This window comes from Aethalodelphis obliquidens, unplaced genomic scaffold (assembly GCF_003676395.1).
Source record: "Aethalodelphis obliquidens isolate GAN/ISIS:26980383/991018 unplaced genomic scaffold, ASM367639v1 scaffold105, whole genome shotgun sequence".
NCBI lineage: Eukaryota > Metazoa > Chordata > Mammalia > Artiodactyla > Delphinidae > Aethalodelphis > Aethalodelphis obliquidens.
In genome coordinates this window covers 1,290,790-1,311,428 of record NW_020838049.1, presented here as the reverse complement: position 1 = coordinate 1,311,428, position 20,639 = coordinate 1,290,790, and positions in this window count along the sequence as shown.

The following is a 20,639-nucleotide window of genomic DNA, read 5'->3' as shown; positions in this document are numbered from 1 at the left end:
ATAAATAAGGAAACACAAGCTTTAAATGATACATTAAACAAGATGGATTTAATTGATATTTATAGGACACTCCATCCAAAAACAACAGAATACACATTTTTCTCAAGTGCTCATAGAACATTCTCAAGGATAGATTATAACTTGGGTCACAAATCAGGCCTTGGTAAATTTAAGAAAATTGAAATCATATCAAGTATCTTTTCTGACCACAAAGCTATGAGACTAGATATCAATTACAGGAAAAGATCTGAAAAAAATACAAACACATGGAGGCTAAACAATACACTACTTAATAATGAAATGATCAGTGAAGAAATCAAAAAGGAAATCAAAAAATACCTAGAAACAAATGGCAATGGAGACACGAGAACCAAAAATCTATGGGATGCAGCAAAAGCAGTTCTAAGAGGGAAGTTTATAGGAATACAATCCTACCTTAAGAAACAGGAAACATCTCGAATAAACAATCTAACCTTGCACGTAAAGCAATAAGAGAAAAAAGAACAACAAAAAAAAAAACCCCAAAGTTAGCAGAATGAAAGAAATCATAAAGATCAGATCAGAAATAAATGAAAAAGGAACGACGGAAACCATAGCAAACATCAATAAAAGTAAAAGCTGGTTCTTTGAGACGATAAACAAAATTGATAAACCATTAACCAGACTCGTCAAGAAAAAAAGGGAGAAGACTCAAATCAATAGAATTAGAAATGAAAAAGGAGAAGTAACAACTGACACTGCAGAAATACAAAGGATCATGAGAGATTACTACAAGCAACTCTATGCCAATAAAATGGACAACCTGGAAGAAATGGACAAATTCTTAGAAATGTACAACCAGCCGAGACTGAACCAGGAAGAAATAGAAAATATGAACAGACCAATCACAAGCACTGAAATTGAAAATGTGATTAAAAATCTTCCAACAAACAAAAGCCCAGGACCAGATGGCTTCACAGGTGAATTCTATCAAACATTTAGAGAAGAGTTACTAACACCTATCTTTCTCAAACTCTTCCAAAATATAGCAGAGGGAGGAACACTCCCAAACTCATTCTATGAGGCCACCATCACCCTGATACCAAAACCAGACAAGGATGTCACAAAGAAAGAAAACTACAGGCCAATATCACTGATGAACATAGATGCAAAAATCCTCAACAAAATACTAGTAAACAGAATCCAAAAGCACATTAAAAGGATCATACACCATGATCAAGTGGGGTTTATTCCAGGAATGCAAGGATTCTTCAATATACGCAAATCAATCAACATGATACACCATATTAACAAATTGAAGGAAAACAACCATATGATCATGTCAATAGATGCAGAGAATGCTTTTGACAAAATTCATTCAATAGATGCAGAGAATGCTTTTGACAAAATTCATGACACCCATTTTTGATAAAAAACCTGCAGAAAGTAGGCATAGAGGGAACTTTCCTCAACATAATAAAGGCCATATATGACAAACCTACAGCCAACGTAGTCCTGAATGGTGAAAAACTGAAATCTTTTCCACTAAGATCAGGAACAAGACAAGGTTGACCACTCTCCCCACTATTATTCAACATAGTTTTGGAAGTTTTAGCCACAGCAATCAGAGAAGAAAAAGAAACAAAAGGAATCCAAATCGGAAAAGAAGAAGTAAAGTCACTGTTTGCAGATGACATGATAACATACATAGAGAATCCGAAAGATGCTACCAGAAAACTACGAGCATTACTCAATTAATTTGGTAAAGTAGCAGGATACAAAATTAATGCACAGAAATCTCTGGCATTGTTATACTCTAATGATGAAAAATCTGAAAGTGAAATCAAGAAAACACTCCCATTTACCACTGCAACAAAAAGAATAAAATATCTAGGAATAATCCTACCTAAGAGGACAAAATACCTGTATGCAGAAAAGTATAAGACACTGATGAAAGAAATTAAAGATGATACAAATAGATGGAGAGATATACCATGTTCTTGGATTGGAAGAATCAACATTGTGAAAATGACTCTACTACCCAAAGCAATCTACAGATTCAATGCAATCCCTATCAAACTACCACTGGCGTTTTTCACAGAACTAGAACAAAAAATTTCACAATTTGTATGGAAACACAAAGACTCCAAATAGCCAAAACAATCTTGAGAACAAAAAATGGAGCTGGAGGAATCAGGCTCCCTGACTTCAGACTATACTACAAAGCTACAGTAATCAAGACAGTATGGTACTGGCACAAAAATAGAAAGATAGATGAATGGAACAGGATAGAAAGCCCAGAGATAAACCCACGCACATATGGTCACCTTATCTTTGATAAAGGAGGCAAGAATATACAGTGGAGAAAAGACAGCCTCTTCAATAAGTGGTGCTGGGAAAACTTGACAGGTACATGTAAAAGAATGAAACTAGAACACTCCCTAACACCATACACAAAATAAACTCAAAATGGATTAAAGACCTAAATATAAGGCCAGACAGTATAAAACTCTTAGAGGAAAACATATGACATCTATGACATCTATGACATAAATCACAGCAAGATCCTTTTTCACCCACCTCCTAGAGAAATGGAAATAAAAAGAAAAATAAACAAATGGGACCTAATGAAACTTAAAAGCTTTTGCACAGCAAAGAAAATCATAAACAAGACCAAAGGACAACCCTCAGAATGGGAGAAAATATTTGCAAATGAAGCAACTGACAATGGATTAATCTCCATGATATATAAGCAGCTCATGCAGCTCAATAATAAATTAATAAAGAACCCAATCCAAAAATGGGCAGAAGACCTAAATAGACATTTCTCCAAAGAAGATATACAGATTGCCAACAAACACATGAAAGAATGCTCAACATCATTAATCGTTGGAGAAATGCAAATCAAAACTACAATGAGATATCATCTCACACCAGTCAGAATGGCCATCATCAAAAAATCTAGAAACAATAAATGCTGGAGAAGGTGTGGAGAAAAGGGAACACTCTTGCACTGCTGGTGGGAATGTCAACTGGTACAGCCACTATGGAGAACAGTATGGAGGTTCCTTAAAAAACTACAAATAGAACTACCATACTACCCAGCAATCCCACTACTGGGCATATACCCTGAGAAAACCATAATTAAAAAAGACTCATGTACCAAAATGTTCATTGCAGCTCTATTTACAATAGCCAGGACATGGAAGCAACCTAAGTGTCCATCAACAGATGAATGGATAAAGAAAATGTGGCACATATATACAATGGCATATTACTCAGCCATAAAAAGAAACAAAATTGAGTTATTTGTAGTGAGGTGGATGGACTTAGAAAATGTCATACAGATTGAAGTAAACCAGAAAGAGAAAAACAAATACTGTATGCTAACACATATATATGGAATCTAAGGAAAAAAAAAAGAAAAAGGTCATGTAGTACCTAGGGTAAGACAGGAATAAAGACACAGGTCTACTAGAGCACGGACTTGAGGATATGGGGAGGGAGAAGGGTAAGCTGTGACAAAATGAGAGTGGCATGGACAAATATACACTACCAAACATAAAATAGATAGCTAGTGGGAAGCAGCCGCATAGCACAGGGAGATCAGCTAGGTGGTTTGTGACCACCTAGAGGGGTGGGATAGGGAGGGTGGGAGGGAGGGAGATGGAAGAGGGAAGAGATATGGGAACATATGTATATGTATAACTGATTCACTTTGTTATAAAGCAGAAACTAACACACAATTGTAAAGCAATTATACTCCAATACAGATGTTAAAAAAAAAGTACCATAGTTATTGGAAATCAAGAAAACAATTTAGTCTTTCTTTCAGAAGTTCTGTGTGAATTTTCTACTTTTTTTATTATGTTTGGTTTTGAAAATGCACCCATTCACAAAACCTCTGGGCAGTCGGACAAAACAGATGTATAATCCTCTGAAATGGGACAGGACTCAAGTTAAAGTATGATTGACTGAACATTTAAGAACACAATGAGGGAAAGGCTCACCTTTCTCCTCTATCTGAAGTTGCCAAGTGAAACCTTCCAAATATTCTAGAGGAAAGGGATGCCTCTGACTCATATTCTGTTTTCCTTTGAGTCTTGCTCAACTTTTGTTTCCAATGGAAAAAGGAAGGACAAAGGAATCAGAGTAAAAGTCAAGGAACTAATTTTGCGTGGGAGGAAAGTACAGCTGTGTCATCTCTAGGCTATGATTATATAAAAAGAAAAACTTTGTAAAAGAACTCAAACCTTAACTTATTCAATGCGTCAATTTGAAGACGAAGGTAAGATGTTAAAGAACGGTGGGACCGAGTTGCTCCTTCAGAATCATGGTCTTTCTCTGTGTCTCATAGACACTTTAAAGATTGCAAAACTTTCCTCCAGAACCATTTCTAAGGCTGGAGAAACTGGCTTCTTCCGCATACTTCAAATCTATCTATCAATGGAAATTTAACACCCCCCAAAAATGCTAGTTTCGGATATACAAGGATTGAAATGTTCACAGAACGCTCTAGGAGTGTATGAGTTTGGCTGGATTTATCTTGCTCTAAGGTCAATTCAATCCTGAAAATCCTAAAGTCCCTTCCCTCAAATAGGGAACCATAGGTTCAGGTGAACAGTACTCTCTCTTGCTACAAAAAATAAATTGATATCGTCTGTAGGACCAAGACTTCTGGGGCAAAAAGAACAAGTAAAAATTAAAATACTGGGTGTACCGTTTAGCTCAACTCTTTCATTTTGAAGATGATGCAGTGGAGGCTCAGAGATACAAGTATGCACTGAAACATCCTGAGGTCTCTTCTGTAGGTCATGCGGAACTAGCCTCATCCCCAGGCCTCACTCCCGGTCTGCCTACACTCTTGCTGCAGTGATGAGAGAACTGTAAATATCTCATCAGGTCTCAGTGAATCCTTGCCTGGTTGACTGAGTCAACTAGAGAGGAAGAGTTAGCGGTCCTTATGGCCACCCTTCCATCCGCACCCCTGCTCTCTAGATTCTGAAACAGTAGGGGTTCTGGGCGCAGGCCTTTGAGCAAGCTGCGAGGGGGCGGTGAGTAACTGAAAACGTCAGCGAGGAAGCAGGGCCTGGCACTCCCAAGGGGAAAACTAAGTGGTACGCATGGCCCTTGCATTTTCCACCTTTCCTTCACTTCTTCTTTCCTTTGAAAATGTTTTCTTTTGAGCAAGACTAAAGGCAAACAGAATATGTATCAGAGGCATCTTTCTCTCGAGACTTTGGAAGGTCTCATTTGGTATCTTTAGATGGGGAAGGAAGGTAAGCCTTTTCCTCACGACAATGTCTAGCCAACCATTCTTCAGCTTGAATCCTGGCCCATTTCATAGGCCCCTGGTTGTACATCCATTTTGCCTGACTGCCCAGTGGTTTTATGAATGGACATATTTTCAGACAAAATGACTTGTTTAGAATGATGTTCAAATTTTAATATGCATAGACATCACCAGGAGGGCCTGTTGAAACACAGATTGCTGGGCCCCATACCTAGTTTATAATTTAGGAGGTGTCTGGGTGGAACAAGTTCTAAGAAGCTCCCAGGTGATGCTGCTCCTAGTTCCAGCATTCAGGGCTAATGGGAACAATGGCCCCCAGGACCCAGCCTTAGATGTGCTCACCTTACCTGCTTCCACATCTCTGATAAGCCCCCTTTTCGTACTGACTCAGTGAGAAGGTATAGCTCATGTGAGAGGGAGACAGTGACAATAACGAGCATTGTCATCTTCTCAGAGGAACCACCTTGCTGCTTTTATTCCTGACTCTTAAGGAACTCTTAGACTTCCTTTTAGGCTCTTTATTTATCTTACTCCTCACATATAAATGACCACAAAGTCCTAGATTCTGTATCCTAAATATCTACAGAAGCTCTCCCCTACCTCTCCATCTCCTTTCTCGCCTCCTTGACCCAGGTGAACATGATCTTTAGCCCAGAATTCTGCAGCAGCTCCCTATTTGGTCTTCTCTTTCTCTCCACTATCAGAGCAAGGTTCCTAAAACAGAAATCTGATCCGAAAACTGGTCTGCTCAGAATTGCTCCAGTGTGTCCCCTTGGCTTTCAGGAGAAAGATAGAAGGGCAGCAATATCTTGGGGACATTTATTTTGCCTTTCCATCATCCTCTTCCTTCCTCCAATCATACCAACACTCATAGCATTCGAGATCACACTTGGCAGAAGGAGAAGAGGTTCAACTGGTAAACCTCCTTCCACTTAAAACAGCTACCTTTCATTTTAGTTTAATGAGCATTTATAGCTACCTACTATCTGCAATGCCTGACACTTTTTGCTAATGCTCACAAAAATCAGGTGGGTTACTGGGAGGAAAGAATGAGACATAGAGTTAAGGAGCTGACTAAGGTTATATCGAGCTAGTTAGATGATAAATTTGGAAGAGAAAACAGGTCTCTTGTTGCCTATCCAGGTTTCTTGCCATTGAACCTCACAACAGCCTTCATTTGTTTTTCAAATGTATGAGTTAGGAAGTAGAGGGTAAATGAATAAGCCCTGGCTTCAGACACTCCAGATTAGAAAACTGGTTCTGCGATGAGGTAACCATGAGTACGTTTCTGACCATTTTGAGCCTCCATTTCCTCATCCTGAATTAACCTTTGTTCATTTTCTATTATCCTTCTAATAATCCCCTTGTGGTAGCAGTATTCTAAGATGACTCCAGTGATCCCTGCCTCCTGGTATCCATGCCTTCATGTACCTTTCTCCTGTGGAGTGTGGACAGGATATGCAACTTGCTTCTAACTAATAGGATATGGTGATGGGCATGAGGTATCCCTCCCATAATTATGTTGTGTTATAGAAGGGATTTTGCAGATGAAAGTAAATTCCTAAACAGTTTGACGTTGACTTAATTAAAAGGCGATTATCCTAGATGGGCCTGCCCTAATCAGGTAGTCCTTTAAAAGAGGGCTTCTTCTTTCCCTGAACTCAGAGACTCCAGACAGTGGGGCTTCTCTTCCTCCTGCTGGCTCTGAGTTGTACAGATGTAAGAAAATCAATTCTTCCAACATCCACATGAACTTGCAAGAGGACCCCTGAATCTCAGGTGAGACTGCAGCCCCTTGAGTGCAGTCTTGTGAGACCCTAAGCAGAGGAGCCAGCTAAGCTTTGCCTAGACTCCTGACTCATGCAAACTGTGAGATAATAATTGCATATTGTTTTAAGCTGCTAAATTTGCATTAACTTGTTATGCAGCAATAATTAACTAATACATCCCCCTTTCCCTGTAATTTCACCACCATCTCCCCCTCGCCCCTCAAAAAAAGGGGTAGGAGGGGACAAAGATCAAAGAGCAGACTCTATGGACCGAGTGGAACTGGTTTGAGAGCAATCACATCTTTACTCACCTGTAACCCTAGTTAGACAGAATGGCTTTCAGCAGTGCTGCTCTGAGAAACCAGATGGTGTACGCTGATGGGGTATAGTCTACGGGGACAGAGGAGTGTGGGGTTGGACGTGTTTACTTTTTCCATAGTTGTGCCTTTTTCTGGAACTCCAGGAGGGAAGAGTCATGCCCGGGAAGAGGGTAGAACTGGCTCTGGAAGGTTAAGTAACAAAGAAGGCCATATAAAATGACTGGCACAGCAATAATGCAGGAGGTTGAGAAATGGAGCTGGGTTTGAAGACACAACACCCACAAGTCATAGTTTGATTCTGTCACTAGCTGTTTTAGGACTACAGCTCCTCACTGCACCTCTTGGGATTTTGATTTCCTCAACTCTAACACAACAGAATTATATGTTTGGTAGTTTCTAATTCCTTTAGAAATATACTGCCTTTCTCAAGTGAAATGGAGAAAAGAGATGAAAAGCGAAGCTGTTCTGGTTAAAGCAGAGGACCCAGCTTAAAAACTACTGCAGGGGATAAGCCCCAGGCTCTCTTCTGACTCAGGTATCTCCTCATGATGCTATGGCTCTCCAGCAGAGGCTGGCCAGGATACAGACTGGGAGGATGCATACAGGTTTAAGCACCTTGCCACTTTTGCAGGGGCCGTACAAGTGTGGTAGGTCTGGTGGGGAGCCAGCTCACGTATAAGAGCATGAGCCCTACTCCTGCAGGGCCTCCAAGGCTCACATCAAGAACAGACACAGCTGTCTTGCTTCTAGCCATTCCTTCACTGGGCTCACAGCTGGTCAGCCAGAACTTTCTCTGAGGCTCCAAAGACTGCTCTACTCTGAGTCCCAGCTAGAAAGGGTGAACAACGTAAGTTTCATTTTCATTACATGAACTGTTCCAGGAAAGTCAGTCTGTCCCTCAGAGACTCCAGACAGCAGGGCTTCTCTTCCTCCTACTGGCTCTGAGTTCTACAGATGTAAGAAAAGCAATTCTTCCAACATCCACATGAACTTGCAAGAGGACCTGCATTTCAACTTTACATGGCATCAAGTAGAAACTCCCAGCTGACTCGTACTCCCATCCTCAATACTTGGTTTTGCAATTTGTCTGTTCCTATATTATACACATCTCCACCCCCATCGACCCTCAAAGCCAGCATTATAAACACAGAGAGTAGAAACAAACCTCTCTCCAGACCTTGTCGTTTGGCTCCAGCCAATTCCTTGTATAAGAGCTTATGTGTCTGTACGTTGGCTCAGACAGCTTCTTGTAGTATGTAGAGAGAAGACTAAAGAATGAAAAGGATGTTCATGTTTTCTTCCAGTGCATTTACTGAAAACCTACCATATGTCTGGTGCCATTCCAGTCGCTGTGGATACAGCAGTGAGCTAGATCGTTTCTACATTCATGGAGCTTGCAGTCTGTAGGGAGAGAGAAGAAATTTTTAAAAACAGTTACGTAGGAGACATAAACAAACAAGAACATTTAGGGTAAATGAGAACCACTGAAAGAAATAAGCAAGGATCTGGGATAAATGGGTATCAAATGGAGTGGGGGAAATGACTTTGGTTATGGGCATTCCAGAAAGGTTTCCCTGAGGATGCAGCATTAAGCTGAAACTTTGAGGCTGAGAAGAGGCCAGTCAAGCCAAGATTCCAGGAAAACACTTCTAACATACAGGGGACAGCAAAATCAAAGGCCCTGAGTCAGAAGAGAGCTCACCCTGTGTGAGGAACTGAAAGGTCAGTCTGGAAGCAGTGTGGGAACATTGAGAGGGTGGCATGCCTTTCGAGTGGATCCAGCTCTCTTTTGAAACCTTAGCTGGAGTGGAATGTGTGGGTTGAGCTCTGGCTTTGCCACTTGCTACTCATTAACAGTCTGTAAGAGTCAATACAGGGAACTCTGCTCAATATTCTGTAACCACCTAATTGGGAAAAGAATTTGAAAAAGGATAGATACATGTATATGTATAACTGAATCACTTTGTTGTACACCTGAAACGAACACAACATTGTTAATCAACTATACTCCAATATAAAATAAAAAGTTAAAAAAAAAAAAGAGTCAATACATTTCCCCAAGTTCCTGAATCAGCCACAGTGGCAATCACCTGACCCCAGGTGGCGCAGGCTGGTTCTTCAGGCCACTGTAATGATTAGATTGAATTTCTTCAGTGTCTTAAGGGGAGTCCCCTGGGAGACAGACTCTGAGATGGAGATTTGTACGCAGGGAGTAAATGGGGTGGCACACTTGAGAACGCCTCCTGTGAGGGAGTGAGGAAAGCGAGATTTGGTAAAGTAGTTGCAGGAAAGGTCACGGCCAATCCCAAAGGGAGCTCTGAAGCTGGGAAGGCTTTTTAGAGTCATCTCAAACTGTGGTACAGACACCAGGCCTTTTGCCTCCATGCTGACCAGTCATCAGGTGTGGGCTATCCCTAGGTAGGGAATGTAACTGGGCCAGACAGCTCCCTTCGGCTATAGGAAAGGCCCAGAGAGGGACTCAGCTGTGAGTCATCAGCAGGCCACACTCCCAGCACTGGGAGAATGTGTGTCTGCCCTGCAGTGGGAATTGGGTGACACATCACAACGTTCGCTACACTAATAGCTATTCTGGCCAACCTGATAGCAACCAGCCATCACTGAGACTCAAATACCACCGGAATTTCTCCATAGCTGAGACCCTGGCTATTGGGAGGAGACTGTTTTGCTAGTCTCCATTTATTTTAAATATTTTCTGAGATTGCTTAGAAGTGTATTAAGGTCAATATTTTTAAGATGTTCTGTTAGGTAGGCCTCCAGGCAAATACCTTCTTTGAGGGTAAAGTAAACAAATTGCAAAAGATATGTGTTCCTGGTCACTTATATGCTATCCAGGATTTCTCAGAACTGGCCATACCCCTGGACCCCACTTTGCTGGATGGATTTCAGAGCAGGGACATCTGAAGTCCACAGAACCCAGTTCCTGGCCCTCAGAGAACAGATTAGTACAGCTCAAAGGAAAGGCTTCAGATCCAAAGGCTTCAGGCTCCATGCTCCAATGAGGTGGCTGTATGCCTCTGTGCAAATCCAATGGCAGGCTGTCACTGGGTAGTGTGGTTGGGTACAAGACCAGCATTGGGGAATAGATGATGATGGGGGTGCAAGGTGCCATATTAGGGGAGGTCAGAAAGGCCTCTGGGATGAGAAAGTGACATCCGAGTAAAGTGAGGAAGTGAGTCATGTAGATTTCTGGAGGTAGGAAGTTCCAGAGAAAGGAAAAAATGTGCCAATGTGCTAAGGCTGAAGAATGTTCAACTCACAGTAAGGTCAGTGCATCTGGGCACAGTGGGCCAAAGGAGGACAGGTCAGAGGGCTGCTGGGGCTAGATCATGTGGGGTCAGGAAAGCAGGCCATGGGGAGGACTAGATTATTACTATTTTTTTTGTGGGTGAAATAGGAAGTCATTAGAGAGTTCTGAGCAAGGAGCGATATGATCTGACATTATGTTTTAAAAGGAACACTCAGAGACCAGAGAGTAGGAGGGAAGGGTAGGAAGCTACTGTGGTAATTGGGACATGAGAATAAGATGGTTTAAACCAGGGTAACTGCAGAGGTGGTGAGAACTGATTGGGTGCTGGATAAACTTTGGAAATAGAATTTGCTGATGATTTGGCTACAGGTGTGTCTGAGAGAGAGGAATCAAGGATGACTCCAAGTTCAAGTGTCATTTCTGCGTACAGTCACTCTCCTCTCCCACCTCCACCCCCACTTTGTTTTACTACCCTCCTCTTCTAATCCTGAGGACTCACATTTCCTTACCCAAGCGCTTCAGTGTCACCTCACTCTCCCACCCCAGGCTCTCCCTCTTTGATAGGTCCTCATACTCTGCTTCTAAATGCCTTTTTATATTCCAAACTTTTCTATACTCTGTCCTAGCCTATGAATTCCCTGCATAGTGACTGGTTAACTAGTTTGCAAAAGTAAATAAAGACCAAGGTGCTAGTTTGAAAATGTCATACACCCCTACCACCAACACCCCATACATTTCTATTTTTAGTGCATCACCCCTGCCTTATCTCACAGTCATGACCAATAAAGGAATTTTAGGCACTTGAGAGTCAATGGTGAGAGATGTGAGGCCTGGGGGCCTTTTCTAGAAGGAGCTACTTCATTTATATTATCCTCACAGCAATCTGATCAATATTTTTATTCCCATACTACTGAGCAAAGAACTGAGATTCCAAGGTCCTGGGCCCAAGACATGGCTGGTAAATAACAGAGCTGGGATCCAACCCAAACTGTCTGACTCCAGGGTCCGAGCTCTTCCCCTCCATCCCAAGCCCTGCTGGGGCAGAAGGGTGTGCAAATGATTTCTGGGTTATAAGGACACCAAGAATGGGCCTGCTCTCTAGCTGTGGCACATTCCTGTTACTTCTGAGCTTCAGGCAGACAAGAGAGAACTCAAAATGCCACCTGGTAAATATTTCTAGTGTTTCTTTCTAGTGCTCAAGATAGTTTTACAAATGACTGTTACTTCAGAGCTATGCTCTGCCAATTCGCTACAACTCCAAATTGCCTGCTTTAGAGTCTAGAAGCCCTATATGTGCTTTTGAGCACAAGCTCTCGTCATTTTCAGTCCTCTGGAACAGTCTGATAGTGGACAGTGGTAAAGTAAAATTATAGTTGGAGTTGGGATTTTTTTTTTTCTCACAGACACCTTGAAATGCGGTGTTTAGTATTTCCTGGCATGAGCTTGGGATCTACTCACATCTCTCTCACCACTTGTAATGTGACTGTAGCACATTAGGTCTATTCTGAATCTTTTTATCCTTCACCTCTATCTATAGGTTCAGAGAAAGAATGAACCATTAATGACCTCATCAATTTAATAGACTATGTCAACTTCTCTATCTAGTCCTATAAACAGAAAATCAGACTTGTGGTTTCCTGCTGCCCATCTGGATTTCCTAACTGCCTTTCAGCCATGAACTTTATTCTTCCTGATTAGAAACAGAGACATTATGGGGAAGGGGGATGGGGAGAGAGGAAGGAAATAGTAATGAATCTTATCAAGGCAACTTCCAACCCTGGGATTATGTCATTCAACTAGGATATGCTTTTGCAGGTAAGGATACCAGTTGGTATGTGTTTCCTTTCCTCGGAAAATACCTTGTGTCAAACTATTTTTCACATAATACTAAAGTTTACTCATTAGCTCACAATGGTAGTCCATTTACCTTTTAGGAAAAGCTCACCATCACAGATCTATATTAAATTTTTTAGGTATTTAAAAGATAATCTTATGTTTTAGTAAGAGTAACTTTTATGTATGTTGCTGTTAAACTTTAGCAAACAATCAAATAGTCATACAGGAATGTAGCTGTAGCTTGATTAGGGACTATTAGCACTCAAATTAATTGATTTTAAATAGTAGTAATAAACTTTATAAGTATTAAATAATATTTTTAAAGTAACAAATAAAACATCAATGTTTATTTTTTGTTTCCCTGGGCTACTTTTAAAAAAAGTAGCATTTAATGATCTTTGCTAATAAAGTAGAACAGTGGTCTAGCAAAAGGGAATTACCACGTATTCAACCATACCATCTGCTGTTACCATGTAAAACAAGACTAATTGATGTGCTAGGCATGTTACATATGTTGTCACAGTTAAATATTCGAATGACTAAATTCAGTGCCCTGAAAAGCTAATAATATCTTTGGACTACATTATATGGTAGAGGATCTGCAACAGTTAAATTTTAAATTTTATTTTGCTCAATTTTAAAATTGGTTTGCAATTCTGAGCATAGTTAATGCTTATAATGGGCTCATTGTCCTGAAGCTTAGAATTGTCATCTTTCATTTAGTCAATAAAGTGTTTATGGAGCAACTACAATGTAATAAAGTCTGGGGTGAATCAGATACAAATTTAATTCTAAGAAAATGATAGTCAAATGCAATTTAAATCAAAACATTTCATGGAACAAGCTCTTTCATGGAACTTTTATAAAGTGACTCAAAAATTTTGTTGGAAAAGCAAATGGCCAATAATTGCCAGGATTATTTTGTAAAAAGAGAACAAGGTAAGGAGTCTCCATCTACCAGACTTATAATACAGACAGTGTGGGACTTCCCTGGTGGCACAGTGGTTAAGAATCTGCCTGCAAATGCAGGGGCCACAGGTTCGAGCCCTGGTCCGGGAGGATCATACATGCCGCAGAGCAACTAAGCCCGTGCGCCACAACTACTGAGCCTGCGCTCTAGAGACTGCGAGCCACAACTACTGAGTCCACATGCCACAACTTCTGAAGCCTGCATGCCTAGAGCCCATGCTCCTCAATGGGGGAGGCCACCGCAATGAGAAACCCATGCACCGCAACAAGGAGTAGCCCCCGCTCACCGCAACTGGGGAAAGCCCGTGCACAGCAACCAAGACCCAACACAGCCATAAATAAATTAATTAATTAAAAAAAATAATAATAATACAGACAGTGTGTATGGATACAGGGATGAATAAATAAACCAATGCATCACAACAGAAATCCCAGAAAAACAGACATATACGAATATATATATATATATACTTTAAACATCTTTAAAGTCCTATGAACTGGATCAAAACACTCAAGTTTGGTGCAGCCATATGACTGAGTTCTGACCAACAGAATGTGGCAAGATGGCTTCTCCAGGCCTGGTCCATGAAACCTCCCTTGTATACTGCATGTTCTTTTTTCCCTGGCCTTCTAGACAGATGTAGAAAATTTGGTGGAGCTCTCTGAGGACCAAAAAAATGACAGAGCCACTGGATGGAAGAAGCCTGAATAACTGCATAGAGCAGAGACCCTGTGCCATCCTCTTTGTGCCCCCCCAGTGTATGGCAACATAACCAAGAAATAAACCTAGGCTGTGTTAAACCACTGAAATTTAACACTGCTTGTTTTAACAGTTAGCCTAGTTTGACTAATATACCCTATAATTACATTCATATCCCCGTCTCTTCCTACTAAACAATGAACTGTTTGACGGCAAAAACATACTGTCCTTCATCCAATGTTGCTTAGCAAACAGATGATCAATAAATACTTATTGAATTAATAAATATTCAATTAAGCCAGGACAAAGGACTAATATATTTTATAATGTTTCCTTGCACCTACTTCTCCTAAAGTGACTATTAAAACAACCATGCACAGAAAAAAAATTTTCTTAAACATCAGAAAAATAAAATAACAAGTTAATCATATTTCACTATTTCTCAAGTATTCTAGTATCTGATATTTTGCTGCAGTAGAAAATAAGAGATTGATCTGGAGGTTTCCAAAAGACACAATCATGCATTCTTTAAAGCAATTAAAAAAAGAAAACTTTCCATCCACTATTCTCATGAGGAAAAGAACAAAATTTGCTACATTCTGTAGGTCCAAGTTAATTCTGATCCCTAGGTTTGCATTTGAAACAAGAAAACTTTATGGAGTCACTTTCTCAAGGCTCTTTTGACTACACAGGCATTTCGACACATTTACTGGAGGCAGCCATTTGCCACAGTGTGGCAATAAATAATACACTAAGTCAAAGTGTATTAAAATGGCATTTAATGTACAACCTTCTCCTCCCTTTTTTTTAATTACTAAGAAATATTTGCAACACATTAACCCCAGGCAATCTTAGGAGACTTTCAATTTAAGAATATTAATATATGTGTTTTATTGAGTACTGAGAGAATCATTAAGTATAAATTAAGGATTCCCTATGGAGAGTGACGCTAATATTAATAGATGAAATTACTGCCCCAATATCCTCCCTTTCCCAAATACGATCTATTTCAGGAAGCTCACAGAAGGTATACATGCCTATCTTCATTTTCAGATTTAAAAAGCCAGTTGTCGGGCTTCCCTGGTGGCGCAGAGAGTCTGCCTGCCGATGCAGAGGACATGGGTTCGTGCCCCGGTCCGGGAAGATCCCACATGCCGCGGAGCGGCTGGGCCCGTGAGCCATGGCCCCTGAGCCTGCGCATCCGGAGCCTGTGCTCCGCAACGGGAGAGACCACAACAGTGAGAAGCGCACGTACCGCAAAAAAAAAAAAAAAAAAAAAAAAAAAAAAACGGCAGTTGTCACTATTAAGCAGAAGTTGCATGTAAAATAAATTAGTATATGAAAAAAAAAGATATATATGTAGGTATTACTGAATCACTTTGCTGTACACCTGACATTAATACAACATTGAAAATCAACTATACCTCAATTAAAAAAAGAAGAAAGTGCTCCAAAAACTAAATAAATAAAATAAAATAAATTAGTATTGCCATTATAGCTTTAAAAGGGAATTCAGAATTTGACACTTGAACCATTCACTCAGTCATGTAAATTCTTAGAGAATGGACAGTTGCTTTAGTGAAGAATGACTGGATGGCCTTTTCGGAAATGAGCGAGTCTGGTAAATACATGTCTCTTGATTATGTGTACTGTGTCTGCTACATGATGTCTGGGTGTCTCCTCATCCCTACCCTACCTTACCCTTACCTTGTGCCTTACTAGTTTCTTTGCCAAGGGATGGGGTAAGGATATTTAATATTTCTCAATATTAAAAGGACTTGAAATTTTAATATGGTTTTTTTGGGGATTGTGTGAAAAAGTCCACACATTAAAATGGCTCCTTAAAAAGGCAACTGCAAAGTGCCATTTATCCCCTCTATCATTTTCTGCCCAACTCCCACCATTTTGTCAACTTTTGTTTTGCCTGAATGGCTTCATGCCAAAGCAACTTCGGGTGCACAGTTGGATGATCTGGGTTTCTAATTGTTGAGCATCTTCTATCTCAGCACAAATAAAAGCACACATATTTTCTTACTATACTTCCATGTATGTTACTCATATTGTGAATTTTGTTTATGATTTTCATCCTGGTCAAAAAACAATCCTTGCTTCAATTATAAGGAAAGTTTTAATACATTTCTTGGAAAAAAGTAAGGAAAACATTTTGAATTGAAGTACCAAGAAAAAATTGAATGGTGAAGTATATCTACTATTCTGTTCAATGACACATTTAAATTCATGTTAAACAACTCAATGTATTAAAATATACATTTTCAATTTTCTAATAATTCAAAACTAAGACATGAATTTTTAATATTTTTCCAGGGCAGTCAGTTTCATTATGAAAATACATCTGATTTGCAAGATGCTGGGCTATAGGTGTCATATATACACTCACAAAGGCACCAGTCCTGATCACAAAAGAGGTAATGAAAGCAGGGAAGGATGGTTATATAATTAGGAGCTTGAATTAGATGCTAGCTCAAGATGTAATGTGCTGAACTTAAAATGTCTGTAGAATCAAATCTGACTTTTAAAAGAAACAGCTTTACCACAGAAAGTCCAAATAGTGTCATCGTTGTTCAAATCAAGAAGAAAGTGAAAAACCTCTTAAAAGAGAAATAGTAGTGTTTTTTCAGAGCCATTTCATGTCTGCTCTTACCATGCTTACAAATGGAAATAAAGCACATTATGATTCAGAAGAAATGAAACAACAAATTAAATATTATCTAGACACACTCCATCTCTGAGGGTTATATGCTCTGTTGTTTTTATGAGAAGGATTACTCTGTTCTGGATATCCCTATCCAGAAATGTCCCCAGGAAAATACCCCAGGCTTTTACAGGATAGTGGAACAACTGTAATCCAAAAATAGTTGGACGGGGGCAGGAGGCATCAAGGAGTACGAGAGACTTCTCAGCATATTCCTTTGATGAGACGTGAAGGCTGATGATGAACTGCTTTCACTATTTTCTCTCACAGTTTAGTTTTACAATTATGGAATGAAAAGTGGCATTTTATGAGAAAACAATGTTTTCATGTTGATTAAGCATAGTTATGAAAGAGAGGGAGGTCCCCTGAACAATTTAGCAGAATAATTGTTCAGCTTTTCTCCTTTGTGCCTCTATAATCTCTCTCTATGACTCTATCAAAACCAAAATTTTCCCATCTTATGATGGCTCAAACTCTTAACTTTATTTACCCAGAATAGACTTCTATCTTGTTCTACAAACCCATGTATCCATATATCCCTTCCTACCTGACATTTTTTCCTACTAAACATCCTCTAGGCACTTCAAACTCCACTGAACACATTCTCATTATCTTCACTGTAATTTGTGGTCATTCTGAGAAGTGTTGCAATTATTACTGCATTCTGAAATGCCTCACCCTTGACCTTCCTCATAAAGAATACAAATCTCTGTATACAAAGAGACATAAACTGTTAATGATAGGTTTAGGTTGTTTCTCAAAGTGGTTCTTGTTCTTGCAGCAAAAAGAAATGGTATATTCCTCTATAGCCTTTACAAATATTAAGGAATAAAATGCTATAAAATCTTTTGATCTTGCTGGCAAAAACTATGTGTTAAGGCTATCTTCTATTAAAGCAGCATTATTTTTGTAGATAGGTAGGTTGGTAGGCAGAGGATGGTTAGATAGACAGGCAGATAGAGGGGAAAAAAATAGAGAAATAGAGAGGTATGGATATTGGTGTTTTATAAAATAAAGGAAAAAATGGATGAATGAGTCACTGATTCTCAGTGGGGTGGAAAGACATCCAGAATGTAGTGAGCCAATCTCTCTGCTGAGGGCTCTTTCTTGGTCATTATCTACACGGCTTGAGTTTTAGAGAACAATCTTATTTTCAAATATTTTGCTCCAGTATTATACCACTTGTATCAATTTTAGTCTTTAGGAAATTTGGTCACCAAATTTATAGTGGAAATTAATAAATGTGTCTCACATATTTCTGTTAGGGTCTTCAATTTTTTTCTTTAAGAGAAAATACATTAAATATTCAGTTGTAGGACAACTTCCATTTTTCAACTTTCCACTTTAGTCATCTCTCAGTTCTCCTCTTTCTTGACCTAACAGCAGCATTCAATAAAGTTGATCCCTTCCTCCTTCTTGAATAGTCTCTTTATTTGGCTTTGGCACATCACTCTCTCTTAGTTCTCTCCTTACATCATTGGCTGCTCCTTCTCAGTCACCTTTGGTGACTCTTCCACAACCACTTGAACTCTAAACGTTGTCCTGCCCCAGGGCTCAATCTTTGGATGCCTTTATATATCTACAATTTCAAGTTGTTTCATGGCTTTAAATACCATTTATATACCACTAATGCTCAAAATTATAGTTCAGCCTGGACCTCTTACGTGAAGTCTTTTCTGTCTACTCAAAACCTCCACACAGATGTTTAATACAAATTTAAATTCAATGTGTTGAAAACAGAACTCTTGATTTTCCCCTCAACTCTTATTCTCCTGCAGTTAGCCTTATCTCTACCAATAGCAATTCATCAATCCAGTTGCTTGGGCCAAAACCCCTGCACGTTTGTGTGATTCCTCTGTTGTCCTCATACCCTACCATCAATCTTTTAGGAACTCTTGTTGGCTCCACCTTAAAAATATATCCATAATACTACCAATTCTCAGCATGTCTTTGTGTTCCAATTTTCTCACCCACATCCACTGCTATGATCTTGGTTAAGCTATTATCATCACAAACCTGGATTACTGCAATAATTTTCTAGCTGTTTTTTTCCTTCCTGTTTCCCTAGTCTATTCTCAACACAGCAGGCAGTGATCCTTTAAAAACTCAAGTCAGCTCATGTCCTTCTTCTGCTCAAAACTCTCCCATGGTTTCCTGTCTTTCCCAGAGTAAAAGCCTCTAAAACCTTAAGTGATCTGGCTCCCCAAGAGCTCTTCTGTCACTCTTCTTATTTGTTGTGTTCCAGCTATACTGACTTTCTTGCTTTTCCTTGAACACATGCCTAGCACTCTGCCACCTCAGGGCTTTTGCACTGGCTGTTCCCTCTGCCTAGAATAATCTTTCTTTAATACTTCCAAGTCTCACTGGATATTTTATTCAATTATCTGCTCAATTTTCACCTTATCAAAGAGACCTTCCCAGACAACGCTAATATAAAATAGTAACACCTCATTTTCTACCTCATTAATCATGGTTAATTTTCCTCTAAGGCACTTTAAAACCATCTGACATACTACATTTTGTGTTAGAGGGGACTCCCTGAACTGTATTATTGGATGTGGAGAAAATGTGGAATATTATAACAAGAAGGAGGCAGTATCCTGGCAGGAATAAGGAGGACTGGGCAGAGGCTCTGAGGAAGAAGATTGTGGTTTGTGAAAAAGAACTTTCTCTCTGTGGACAGAGCCTGGTGTTGCCAGACAACCAGCTCTCATGGCCCCCAAATTGCCTTAATGACTCTGAAAGGGGTTAGTGGAAAGGTGGAGAGATTTGCAGGCTTGTATTTTTTTGCATATGAGATGCCAGAGGTGGAATCTTCAATCATGGTTAGCATCACTTTCCTCCAGTCTTTGCCATGTTGAACTATACCAATGCTCAAACTGCAGGGTTTCCCATAACAGAGCAGGTATCCCAATGGCCTAGGGCAATTCCCTGATTAGGATGGCTCACTCTTTTCTTATACCCTTCTTCTGAGGCAATGGTTTCAATGGAAGGCAGTGAGTTGTAAATGCCATAAGACATCACAAGTCTGGGAGCTGGCGCTGGGCCCACCGTGGCTTACCTCCAAATCCCTGGCTTCCCTAAAGCTGAATGCCTGGTCCTCAGCTTATCAAAGTAACACTCTGGCAGAGACCACTTTGAAAATCTGCACCAAAACTACAACTTCAGGGATTTGAGGAATCACACAACTAGCTTTTTCTTTCCATTTCTGTAAGTGGAGAAATGGAGGGTATTTTTAAGGGTAAAGAGCTTTTCTGATTAAGTGGCTCCTTGACTAATCCTACTGCCACCAGAGCCGGTATTTACTGTCACAATCCCCAGACGGGATTGTAAAGTGGGAGAAGTGTGTTCTGTGTACCTTTCCACTCTGGAAACTCTCTCTCCAACTCTGTTCTCTCATCCTCAACCAAAAGGCCTCTTTAAAGCTATTTACTTTGTTTCCTCTCTGTGAAATATGTTTTAGCTCTGCAGTAATATGAAGGCCACCATGAGTCATCGGAAGGATGGAAGTGAAACGTGGGGGCAAACTTAGGTCAGATGCTAAGAAGAGCAAGACACACAGGCCAAAACCTTGTCAGTGAAGCAAAACCAGGACAGGGGAGCTGTGCTGGAGTCAGAGCAAGAAGCATTCATCTGGGGAACTAGGATACACAAAAATGATTCATGGGCAAATAAATCCAAGATCAAAGGGAGTAAAGGGTTGAATGAATTACGTTTTGGGGTAAGGCGTAGGAAATAGGGCATGTACACAGTTGGTCTGAATGAACATTCAGCTTTGTGTGTTTGTTTTGT